Here is a 13,655-nt window from a genome sequence, read left to right as displayed (position 1 = left end):
TCGGCATCCGTTTCCACGTCCATATGGACGTTAAAGTCCCCGGCGACAATACAATGCTCTGACGTAAGTAGCAAAGAAGAGGTCACCGACTGGAACTCTTCAAAAAAAGAGCCCATGGGCCCTGGCGGCCGATAGACTAGGAGACCCTTCATCGATTGGTGTGGTGAAAGGACAATGGCAAAGGCAAGGGATTTGCAATCCTTGATCGCGTCCGATGGGATGATGGTGCAGGTGGCCATTTTGTTGACTATTAGTGCCACCCCACCTCCACGCCCCTTCGGCCTATCCTGCCTGAAGATGTTATACTCGGGCGGGATAGCAGTGGCAATATCTGGGTTGGACGCCTCGCCGAGCCACGTCTCGGTGAGCATCAGAAACAGGGGTTTTTCTGACTCCAGCAAATCAAAAATGTCCAGAGCGTGCCGGCCAAGAGATCTAGTGTTGAGCAGTAGGCCCAGATGTTTAGCGCTAACCACCGCCTTCTGCTGCGCATCGCCAAGATGTTTCTGCGGGCGCCAGCCACACTCAGGGCAGCAATGCTTGCCCTTGTGGCGAGCAGGAAAAACCGTCCGGCAGGCGCCATTTATGTACTGCCAAGACCGAAGTTCCGAACCCGAGTAGTGGAGCATGATGCTCACATATACAAGCTAACTATGAGATGAATTGCCCAGTCCTGCCCGTCGCCTCGTACGCCTCCGGGACGCTGACGGGCGCAGACGGGCAGGACTCTGGCACGACTCCGGCTAAGCGACGGCGTCCCGCTGCGCGATCCCGCTGCGCGGAAGAGGACGACTTTAAATAGGCGTCTCCCACATCCACTCGAGCGTCGGGACGCTCCAAGATGGCGCCCGCGCACACACACACTCAGCCCAACCAAAGATGGCGCCCGAAAATGAAATCAGCCCCGGAACCCGGACCCGCCAAATGGCGGTGTGTTTTCCCAAATTAAATGCAGGTAAGGGGACAGCAAGCCCAATGTAGCGGCGATAAAATCAGGGGTTTAAAAAACCTAAATGAACAGAGATAGGCAAAGGGAGTTTAAAATCACCAGTTGTCCGAGCTAGGTGACAGCGCGACCAGCGCCCGTGTAGCAATCAACAGGTGTGATGGCGTTCCACAAACACTTTACACATTGCCCCTAATGTTATGCCTGACTGCTCTGTGCCAAGCTATCAGAGGGTGAGCACCGGTTATCTTTGGTGTGTGACTTACTTGGCCTGACTAGAGTGGTCGGTTATGCCTAGCCAACCCGAAGCCCAGTTTCTAACATTGATGATCTGTGGTGAGGATAGGACTTGCATTTGCGCAGTACCACAGCGACTCATTCTTGCGCTAGAACTCTGGACTTATACCATTTTGTGTTTTTTCTCCTGTTCTCTCGTTGGTCAATATTATTGTTTACTCCTGCCTCATCTTCTTATGCCTGGGAATTTTGCAGCTGCCCTTGTGTTTTTGTACCTTCCCAGAATGGAATCTACCTTGGATCTCGACAAACTGGTGTTTTACAGTATCAAGGAGTTGAGGGGTTTTTGCAGGGAGAGGCGGTTGACGCTGAGTGGGGAACTCACAAAGTGGGGCCTTAGATGAGCCCTGCTTGGTTCTGAAAAGGGACGCAGTGAAGAAGCATTCACAGAGAACCAGGGGGTGATTGTTTTAGGGAAGATCTTGAGGAGGACCCAAGATTAGTGAGGACCCTGAGAGCCAGTGTCCCCAATTTACACCCCATGAGGGCAGTAGCCCTGAGGAATTTGAGAATGAGTGAGAAAGTGACTGAGCAGGGACACCAGTAGATCAAGAGGACCCCACAGATAGGGAGTCCTTTACTGCTTCTAGTGCCAGGAGCAGTTCCATCTCTCACACCATGTCCCTTGAGGAGCTCATAGATAGACATGATGAGAGGGACCTGGCTCAGCTGGCTTCAGAAGTGAGACGGGCTGAAAGAGCCTTGGAGGAGAAAAAGGCCTTTTGGGCTCATGAACGTGTTCGCAAGGAGCTGATAATCAAAGTCCTTGTGCATAGTTTGAGAGTTTTGGACTTACCAGCACTACAGATAGAGTCAAATGGTGGTAAAAATACCTCTCACATACCCACAGACTTGGTGCCTAGCTTCAAGGAGGAAGATGGCATACATCAGTGGTTTCAAGAGTATGAGAGAGGTCTCCACAGGATCCCTAAGGAGGATTGTGAACTGAACTAGGGAGTAATATTCCTGAGGATGGGAGGGATTACCTACTGGCCCTAGAATGGAGTGAAAGGCAGAGGTACATCCCCATGATAAAACACATCGATAAGAAAGTATGGCTTCACCCCTGAAGAGTATAGGTTGAGGTTCAAGGGCAGCAGGAAGCGGTCTCACCAGTCTTGGGAGGAATTTGTGGAGGGTTTTTGCAAAGCACTCAATGGATGGGTGCAAGGTAGCACATTAAACACCTTTGAAGGGTTATAGAATCTGATTGTCAAAGAGCACCTGCTCTGTTGTTTTTTCCTAGGGCTATGCAAACACCTGTGAAGCATGAGTTATCTGACCCCAGGGAACTAGCAAAAGAGGCAGACCTCTGGGTGAGTACCAGAAAGTCGAGAAAGGAATTTGGTAGTGATCCCAAAGGGAGTGGCTCAGGTTACACCCAACTTAGGGCAGGGGAGGGGCACAGTAGCCCAGACAGTTCCCAGTGCAGTGGGATGGATAAAGTGTCCCATGTCCTTTTCAAGAGGAGGGAGAGAGGTGAGAGTGGGCAAGGTTCCAGAGTGCCCTATGCCCAGTCCCAGATTCTGGAAAGTACCCCAAGGGGCCCTCCCAGGGAGGAAAGTCTTGTCTTAACCGGGAGACTATCCACTGAGAGGGAGCCCATAGTTTTGCAGAATGCAGCACGCATAGAAAAAGGAAAAAACAAGGAGAAATATTTATCCTCGGTACGCCATTCCTGTGCCTCCCCTGGGGAGGTATAGGATTCTGACGCATTCCCTGGTTTACAAAATGTTGTAAATCTGGGAATGTGTCAAGTTCCAAGGATGTTGCGTGGGAACACCCACAATAACACCCACGAAACGCCTCTTTCACAGAGAGTAATGCGTAAAAGGGGCCCAAATTTACCAGACTATGAATAATCAAGCAGGGTGACTTTACATGGCATTGTAAATATGAGCAAGCCTACTGCGCTGCTGGTGCATCAAAAGAAGTGACATGCCAGCGGCGCAATGGGCTTATAAATAAGTCAAAGCAAACACAAGGAGATGATGGACAGAGCGCTGAAACTTTTCAGACACTCACCTCCAGTCACAGATGTGGGTCCCTTGCTCACTTTGCCACTGGATTCAAGCTAGCCTGGCTGATGAGGGCTGTAAGCCCAAAACCGGTCCCAGGATGCTTGTTTCCGGTCCAGGGAAGACATGGCTTGGCAGTTTGGGCTGGACTATTACCATGAAGCACAGGGTCAAGACTGATATGCATATAGCTATGTCTGAACTGGGGTGGGGAAGTGAGCTAAAGAACGATGATGGATTCAACCCTGATCTGTGACTGGGGGTTAGTGTTTGAAAAGTTTCAGCACTCCGTACATCATCTCCTTGTGTTTGCTTTGTTCGCCCTAAGTTGGCTATGCCCAAATAAGGGTCCCTTGCTCACTTTGCCACTGGATTCAAGCTAGCCTGGCTGATGAGGACTGTAAGCCCAAAACCGGTCCCAGGATGCTTGTTTCCGGTACGGGGAAGACATGGCTTGGCAGTTCGGGCTCGACTGTTCCCGTGAGGCACAGGGTCAAGGCTGATTTGCATACAGCTGTGTCTGAACTGGGGTGACGAAGTGAGCTAAAGAACGATGATAGATTCAACCCAGATATGTGTCTGGGGGTGAGAGTTTGAAAAGTTTCAGCACTCCGTACATCATCTCCTTGTGGTTGCCTTGTAAATAAGTCCCAAGGTGTTTTTGGGTGATATTTAGTGATTTACGTGTTGCCTTCCCAGCCCTAATACACTGTTGTTTGTTGTTTTTGCCTTGCCTTGTTCAGGATTATGAGTTCTACATAATGTGACTACATAGTATGCACAGTAATGTTTTGAAATGTAATGAAAATTATGGCGCAGGGCAGTGCAGCAAGTCACCTTGCTGTGCTGCCCTGCACCACAGGGAAAGGGCAGGAATGCGCTGTATTTATCCAATACGGTGCATTCTTGTCATTTTCCCTTGCACTGAGGTAATTTTGGCAGCCTAGTGCCAACACAAGCACCCTTACACCATGGTGCAATATCATTCCAGGTTTTTCTTCCCCCTTGTGTGGCGCAGGGGCAACACAAATCCTTGATAAATATGGCCCTCAGACATTAAGAGGAACATATTTACTTGTAGTCTGATTCAAAGGTCAGAACTGGTTCAGGTTTGCAGGCCATGTGTGGCTAGGTAATTGCAGGGGAATGTAATGATTGTTTCCCAAAGCAATGCTGAAGTCTATGTGCCAATATTGATAATACGTTGTCATACGCCACCATGTTGAGCCAGCCAGAAGATCATTCCACCTATATTATTATATGTATATCTGTACCAGCTAATCACATATCTATGTGCACATAGTAGCACTACACCTATAGTTATGAATATGAAAACCAAGATCAATATGGAGGATGAGCTAGGCTTGTAGCCTTCTTCAACCTATAATTGTTCTCCATTACATAAGGATAATAGCAGGCTAGGATGAGGCAATTTAAAAAACGTGAAAATAGTTTGCTGTGAATGTCTACTTCATATTGCCAAATAGTATGCTTATTAGCAAGTATGAGCAATACCATGTTATCACAAAGGTGACAAGTGAAAGGATATGTAACGTGTTAGAGTAAAGGTTAGATATTGCCTGTCTGTCTGCAAACATATATATATTTTTACTAAAGGAAGAAAATACATGGATGTGTATGAGTGGTGTCCACCATTGAAACTATGATGTATGGTGTCTGAGGCATACAAGTCACATATGTGGTTTGGGTTTCCTCTGTGCTGAACATACATAACACAATGTTATTTAAAACAATCTGGCATCTGAATGAGTATGAATCATAGTTCTGAGTTAAATGTGTGACATTGTGATTACCAAGATGTATGTCATCATACACTGACTTTTGTCTAGTCAGATAAAAATATTGTAATGGCAATTTACATTGTTATAAAGGAATATTGCCCAAGAATGTATTCAATTATTAGGTGTATGTATGTATTGACATTTTTTTAATTGTAACAATGTGTGAAAGTTATGTATTTCATTTTTTTAATGCAAAATGTTTGTAAATATAATGTATATTTTCCTCAGTAGCTCAAAGGACTGCTGATGTGTCTAAGACCTTTGCAGGCAGAAAGGCAAGATATGTGAGAATACAAAAAACAGCCCATAAAATCCAGGAAAATGGGAAGGATTTATGATAGAGAAAATGCCAGGTGAACATGTAGAGGCATATTTACATGGGAATGGCGGAGCGTGGTGTAAAGCACAAAATGCTAACGCCATGTTCCGCCATTCTAAAATGCAGGGATGAGCCGTATTTACAAAGATACAGCACATCCCTACATTTTCGCTAGTGCCAAATTCAGCCAGTGCAAGGCTGCTTGTGTTAAGGGAATGATTGTAAATGTACATCAAGGTGACCCTTCCTGCACATAAACAATTCCAAATGGTGATTTGAGACTTCTATGTGTGCTGCACTCTGCAGCACACATAGGGGGACATTCTCAAGAACAAGCGATAATCATCGCCAAAATCGGTTAACGCAATGTTTCAGATCGCCATGTATTGTGGTAAAATAACCGCGTTAACGTCCTATTCACAAAACAGCGGTAACATGCGATATTATACCGATAACGCATTAAATGTCCGTGATAAAGTTACCGGGACGGCGATAAAAATCAAAACCCCAACGTGAAAAAAATAGCGATGGGCCCAACTGCGATAAGAAAATCAGCGATAAGCTGTGCTGGGCCTGCAAGTTGCACACGTCAGGCAGGAAATATCATCATAAAAGTAGAAAAAAATACAACCCAAAGCAATACAACTGCGAAGCACAATGGAGGTAACCAGAGAAAGTACAGAGGGCAACCAGAACCCCACAAGCCCCAGGAGGACCAGCCTGGGACTTCGGGGTCAGGGAAGTACAAGAAGAAGCGAAAGACACGGTTCAGTCCTCAGGAAAACAGGATCCTGATAACCGAGGTGATAGAACACCATCAACTACTGTTCATCACCTCCATTGTGTCATTGGCAACAAAAAATGGAATATGGCAGTACATCGTGGACAAGGTCAATGCAGTGGGAGTGCTGAGGAGGACAATGGAAGAGGTCAAGAGGTGCTTGTAGGAAGGGGGAGTCTCTAGTTGGCGCAGTGCAGCACTAGCGACAAGCAGGGACTCTCCTTTACTCGTCAGGGCTGAGGGCTACCTTCAAGACAACCTCTGCTTACCCTCTAGGTAGTGTGGCTTAAGCAGTCTCAGGCTAATCTCTGGGGCACATAGGGTTAAACATTTGCAATATTACACCATCGCAACCAACCCACCACACAATGACACCAAACTGTATTTGTAAAAATATATATTCTTTATATAAATTTCAAGCAGGCTTGTAAATACAGTTGTCAAACTTTCAATAGCGGTTCCAGTTTACTTAGTTTCAAGTTGCCACAGTTCTTTCTTAGCAATAAGCAATCTTTTGGGCCTTCTGCCCAGGTTCAGCAAGGTTCAGTGTCTTGTAGCGCCTCAATGCGCGTTCCGCTGTCTCCACTCGCTTCAGAGAGGAGATCGGGCCCGGTTGGCCAAAGCTCACGCTTCCCGCGTGGGCCTCGAGGACCAGGAGCAGTGCGAGCCTCGGTTTCAGAGTGGGCTCGCGTTGGGAGTAGATAGCGCGGTGCGAGCTCGGGTTGCAGGACGCTCACACCGTGAGGACAAGAGCACAGTACCTTTCAAATTCTTGTGGAGCGGGCGGCTTTCCAGGGGAGCTGTCCCACGTCGTGTTGCTTTTCCGGGGTCGATGCGCTCTGCGGCTCTCAGCCGGGCAGGTCACGGGTCACCCGGGGCGGCGGTACTTGGCGGCGGCAGGGTCCTTCCTTTGGCGTTCGCTCCGACCCTGAAGGCGGCGGCTGTGTGGTGGCGGCAAGAGGCAGTACGGTCCCCAAGTGCGGGACGTACCCAGCCAAAGTGCCGGTTGCAGCTGTGCGCTCACAGCTGAGCTGTCGGGCAGGATGCCGACCAGAGGGGGGTTATCACAGGGCGGCTATCCGTCTTTGCAGGTGGATTGACGGCGCGAGGCACAGTCAATTCGGGCGCTTGGACCGGACGGGTCCTCCTTCACGTTGCTCTCGGGGCTCCCGGTGCAGAGGCAGTCACGGTGCTCGGGCCAGCGGCGGCTGGGCCTCACGTTGCTCTTGCTGTTGCTTTGGGACCCCGGTCACGGTGCTTGGGGGGATATCGAGGCTCTGGATTACGGGGAGCGTGGCAGGGATGCCCAGCGCTCCCAGACTCCTCAGTCAGCGCTGCAGCGATAAGCAGCACACACAGTAGCTTTCTTCAGGGTGTAGCGCCCACTGGTCCTGGGGCGCTGGTCAGGGGGCAAGTTCAGCAGCAAGCCCTTGGAGATCTTTCAGCAGAGTTTGGCACAAAGTTCAATAAAAGCAAAAGTCTCTTGGTCGTCTTTTCTTTCCTCTCCTTCGGCAGCAAGGCACCAGACACAGGCCAGAGACAGCACTCCTCCTTGTCCTTCCAGGTCCTTCTCTTCGGGCAGAGTCTCTTCTGTAGCACAAACAGGATCTAATTTACAAGGAGCAGGGCTCCTACTTTTATACCCAGTTCCTTTTGTTCTTACAGGCCAGGGGGGCCTTTGCATAACGGTTCTCAGTCCCTGAGCACTTGTGGTGGGTACTTCTGCTTCTGCATTCAGTGTGAGGGCAGGCACATCAGCCACTCCCCAGGGGGGCGGAGCCGGCATTGTGAAGACAGGGGCAGCTTGAGCACTTTGTTGACAAGCTTCGGTCCTTCCTGGTCCAGGTGCAGGCTGAGTCATCAGTCGCTCCCCAGGAGGGTGGAGCCAGCATTGTGGAGGCAGAGCACAGCCTGATGCATCGTTCAGGGGAAACTCCCACCACCCACTAAGGTGTCATCCTGCCATTCACCACCTGTCGACACCCAGCCCTGTCACTCACACAACTCAGACAATCAGATACACACAAGAGCAGAGGCGGGCTGAAATGGTTAGACAAGCAAATGCTAACTTTCTAAAAGTAGCATTTGCAAACCCAGGATATTAAAATAAACTTTACTAAAAGAAGTATTTTATTATTCTGAGTTCAGGCATACTAAACATGACTCTCTACCATGTTCCCTGAGCCTGCTGGGATTATAGAGTGTAATAATTCCAGCAGCCCATTCTGGCCTAAGGGGAGCAGGTAGCCTTGCAATAGTGAAAAACGAATTGGTTTGTAATTCACTACTAGGACATGCCACACACATCAGGGCTCGTCCTACCTTACACTTACAATGCACCCTGCCCTCAGGCCTACCATAGGGGTGACTAATATGCAGTTAAGGGAAGGTTTAGGGGCTGGCAAGTGGGTGCACTTGCCCAGCCAGCATGACAGTACCAAACTGCACGCAGGTTCTGCAATGGCAGACCCTAGACACATTTTAAGGCTGCTTCTGTGGGTGGCGCAACCAGCGCTGCAGGCCCACTAGCAGTATTGGCATCTACAAGCCCTGGCACTCCTGGTGCACTTTACTAGGGACTAACAGTAAATCCAATGAACCAATCATGGACATCAATCACATGTACAGTTTTCAGAAGGGAGCACTTGCACTGCGGCACGGGTCGGCCGTGGCGCAGTGCCCTGAGTAGCGGAAAACCAGCAAAACATCGGAGGCACACCAGCAAAAAGTGGAAGGGAAACTCACGCCAAGGTGCCAGGTCTAACACGTGTCCCCTCCAGCTGAAATGTGGGGGGAACTACCCTTCCCCAGGGAGTTCCACATCACTAAGGCGGAAAAATCTGGACAGACCATCAGCATTGGCGTGATCTGTGCCAGGGCGGTGTTCCACCGTAAAGTCCATACTCTGTAGAGAAATGGACCACCTCAACAGTTTCGGGTTCTCACCCCTCATTTGCATCAACCATCTGAGGGGCCTGTGGTCCGTCTGAACTCGGAAGTGAGACCCAAACAAGTAGGGTCTTAGCTTCTTCAGCGCCAATACCACAGCAAATGCTTCTCGCTCTATTGCACTCCACCTACTTTCCCGTGGAAGTAACCTCCTACTGATGAAGGCTACGGGTTGGTCAAAGCCCTCCTCAGTCATCTGTGAAAGAACAGCCCCTACACCATGCTCTGAAGCGTCTGTTTGCACTATGAATTCCTTGGAGAAATCAGGAGCCAGGAGCACGGGCGCCGTGCACATGGCAGTCTTCAGGGTGTCAAAAGCCTTCTGACAGGTGTCAGTCCAAATCACATTCTTGGGCTGCTTCTTCGAAGTCAGCTCTGTCAAGGGGGTCACAATCGTGCCATAGCCCTTGACAAACCTCCTGTAATACCCAGTGAGCCCCAGGAAGGCTCTCACTGCAGTCTGGGTCTTGGGGGTTCCCAAGCCAGGATGGTCTCAATTTTGGGTTGCAAGGGTGCCACCTTGCCACTCCCCACTTGGTGTCCCAAGTACACCACTGAACCCTGCCCAATCTGGCACTTGCCTTGATTGTGAGGCCTGCTCTGCGCAGGGCCATCAACACTTCCCAGAGGTGTCGCAGGTGTTCTGGCCAGGTGCCACTGAACACCGCAATGTCATCCAGGTAGGCGGCACTGAACTCATCCAGCCCAGCCAACACCTGGTTGACCAATCTCTGAAAGGTGGCAGGGGCATTCTTCATTCCAAATGGCATAACCCGGAACTGGAAATGTCCATCTGGTGTAGAGAATGCTGACCTCTCCTTTGCCCCATCGGTCAAGGCGATCTGCCAGTACCCAGACGTTAAATCAAACGTGCTGTGGAACCGGGCAGCCCCTAGCCGATCAATGAGCTCATCAGCTCTGGGGATGGGGTGCGCGTCAGTCTTGGTGACTGAGTTGAGTCCTCTGTAGTCCACACAGAACCGGAGTTCGGGTGTGGCTCCCGGCGCAGCAGCCTTTGGGACCAAGACCACGGGGCTGGACCAAGGACTGCTGGAAGACTCAACCACCCCAAGGGCAAGCATCTTGGAGACCTCCTCCTTGATGCAGGCCCTGACCCTGTCAGTCACTCTGTAAGCCTTATGCTTCACAGGTAAGCTGTCTCCTGTGTCCACATCATGGACGCACCAATCTGTGACACTAGGAACCAGGGAGAACAGATCTGGAAACTGCCCCAGCAACTGGCGGCAGTCTTCCTGTTGTTCCGGGGTCAGGGTGGGTGAGAGGTTAACTCCATCCACTGACCCATCTTTCTCACAGGCCACTAAGAGGTCAGGAAGAGGCTCAGACTCCTCCTCCATTCCATCATCAGTTGCCAACAACATGCTCACTTCGGACCTTCTTAAGTGGGGCTTGAGGCGGTTGACATGTAGGACCCTCAAGGGATTCCTGGGCGTCTTCATGTCCACCAAGTATGTCACTGGGCTCTTGCGCTCCACAACCTCAAATGGACCTGTCCACTTATCCTGAAGGGCACAGGGTTCCACTGGGGCCAGGACATACACCTCTTGTCCAGGCTGAAGCTCGACCAGAGTGGCATTCTGGTCGTACCACCGCTTCATCTCCTCCTGGCTGGCTTCCAGATTTGCCTCGGCAAGTTGTCTGAAGCGCCTGGTTTGGTTTCTGAAGGCCAGCATGTAGCTATATACATTCTGGGGAGGTTTCCTGGGAGATTGCTCCCAGCCTTCCTTTACCAAACTCAGTGGTCCTCTCACGGGGTGACCATACAGTAGTTCAAAGGGGCTGAACCCTAGGGACTTCTGTGGTACCTCGCGGTATGCAAAGAGCAGGCATGGCAAGAGGACGTCCCACTTACGCCTCATTGGACCTTCCAGGCCCATGATCATGCCCTTCAGGGTTCGGTTGAATCTCTCAACCAACCCGTTTCCTTGGGGATGGTAAGGCGTGGTGAACTTGTAGGTTACACCACACTCTTGCCAAAGGGACTTCATATACTTGGATATGAAGTTGGTCCCCCTGTCGCTCACCACCTCTAGAGGGAATCCTACTCGTGAGAAAATTCCCATCAGTGCACGCCCCACCATGGGGGCCGTCACTGTCCTCAGAGGGATGGCTTCAGGGTACCGGGTGGCATGATCCACCAAGACCAGGATGAACCGGTTGCCCATGGCTGTCTTGGGGTCCAGAGGCCCAACGATGTCAATACCCACTCGTTGGAATGGCGTACCGACCACAGGGAAGGGTTGGAGGGGAGCCTTGTTCTTCCCTCCGCTCTTCCCACTTGCCTGGCAAGTCGGACAGGTCCTACAATGAGCATCTGAGCTCTTGTGCATTTGGGGCCAGTAAAAGTGGGTGACAAGCCTGTCATAGGTCTTGTCCATCCCCAAATGTCCTGCTAAAGGCACATCGTGAGCCAGCCCCAGTAGGAAGGCTCTGAACTTCTGGGGTACCACCAGCACACGGGCTGACCCAGGTTCAGCAGCCTTAGGCTCTGAATACAGGAGGTCATTCTCCCAGTACACATAATGTGTTTTGGCCTGAACACCATTGGCCTGGTCTGCAGCCTGCTGCCGCATACCCACGAGAGAAGGGCATTCTTTCTGCTCCCTGCAGAATTCCTCCCTGGAGGGGGCTCCTTCTTGCTGCCAATGGGTCAGCTCAGGCAGGTCCCCCAGTTCGGCAATCTGTTCCCCTGTAGGCTCCAGGGCATCCCCCTCAAGGTCTGCCTCCTCCTGGACCGTGGGAACTTCAGGGGCCGGTTTCCCGCGCCCCCTGCACCTTCTCCCTAAGGCCGGTTCCTGGGCCTCTCCTTCAGGCCCTAGGATCTCTTGATCACCCCTACTGGCTGCCATCGACTGGGTGGTCACGCACGCCCAGTCAGGTAGACCCACCATCTTCACGTGAGTCGTCTTCTCCACCTTTTCCCAAGGGGAGTGCTCCAAGTCATTCCCTAGCAAGCAGTCAACAGGCATGGTTTTCCTCACACAGACCTGCAGAGTACCAGAGACCCCCCCCCACTCGAAGGGAACTTGAGCCATCGGACACTGACTCTCTGAATTATCAGCATTGATAACCCTACAGTAGGCATGGGGTACAACCTGCTCTTGAGACACCAGGTGCTGCCTCACTGCAGTCACACTGGCTCCTGTATCTCTAAGAGCCTCAGCTTCCCTACCATTGATGATCACCACCTGCCCATATTTCTTAGTGTTAGAGGGCAGGTAGTTCGTAGGGACCATCTCACTGTCTCCTAGTGAGACTAGGGTCATCTGAACAGGATCTCCACCCCCGGGACCATCACTTCTTCTCCTAAGTGAACACTAGTCACTTGTCGGGGCGGAGCACCAGTGGGTGCTGGTTTTCCAAACAGGCGACACTTGGGGTCACTGGATATGTGCCCCGGTTCACCACATTTGAAACAATTGAAGGGCCCCTTTGGAACAGGTCTACCTGTCGGGGCCCCATTCTGCTTTGGGGGTGGGGGAGGCTGAGAACCTTTCTGCTGGTCCCCTTGGGGATTACTTTGGGGGCCTTTTTGGAACCCTTTCTGTTTTCCCTTGTCCCCCCCACTCTTCTGCTGGGGACCCTGCCCACCCTTGGCGGAGTCTCCCACTGGACCCTTGTGGACCCTGGTGCTGAGCCAGCGGTCCGCCTCCTCAGCAAGCTTCCTCGGGTTGGACAGCTTGCTATCTATCAGGTGCTGGCGTAACTCAGGAAAACAGTGATCAGACAAGTGCTCCCATGCAATTAAATCAAAGAGACCTTGAAAATCATTCACTTTGTTACCCTTCACCCAACCATCCAGTGCTCTGCAAAAAAAAGTCACATACTCCACATACGTATTCCCAGGCCGCTTAGTACACCCCCTAAACTTCTGTCTATACATTTCAGGGGTAAGCCCATACCTGTTCATTAAAGCTTCTTTCATGTGGGAATAGGATCTCTGGTTTTCAATGGGCAAATCTAGCAGGGTGTCCCGCCCTTCGCTAAGGAACCTTCCCCACAACCCCGCTCCCCAATCCTTGTCAGGGACCCGGTGGGAGGACATGGCTACCTCATATGCCCTAAACCACTGTCCTATGTCATCCCCCTTAAAGAACTCCTTAACTACATCTTTGGGGATGTGCACTCTTGACTCTACCTGCACCGGCGTTGTGCTGCCACCAGAGGGGGGATGATCCAAGCTTTTTTCTTTTAGACTCATCTCCCTCATTTTTATTTCATAATCCATTTGGTGTTTTCGCTCTTCCAGAGCCAGTCTTTTGCTCTCTAGCTCCAGTTGGCTCTTTACTTTTAATTCTGCCAGCTTCATTTCATGATCCCTGGTTTCTTTCCTGTCGGCCAGCTCCTCTGGTGACAGGCCCCTACCAAAGCTATGCACGCAGTCTGGTTTTTCGAGATTCACCAGCTCCACAGGTGCATTATGATCCTCAGGCGCATCCTGATCCTCAGGTGCCTCCCTCGACTCAATCCAGGCTTTCAGGGCCTTGTAGAACTCTGGTTTGTTCTTGCACCCTGCGTGTGG

The sequence above is a fragment of the Lissotriton vulgaris genome, chromosome 2_1 (genome assembly GCF_964263255.1).
Source record: "Lissotriton vulgaris chromosome 2_1, aLisVul1.2, whole genome shotgun sequence".
Taxonomy (NCBI): Eukaryota; Metazoa; Chordata; class Amphibia; order Caudata; family Salamandridae; genus Lissotriton; species Lissotriton vulgaris.
This window is presented reverse-complemented; position numbering follows the sequence as displayed.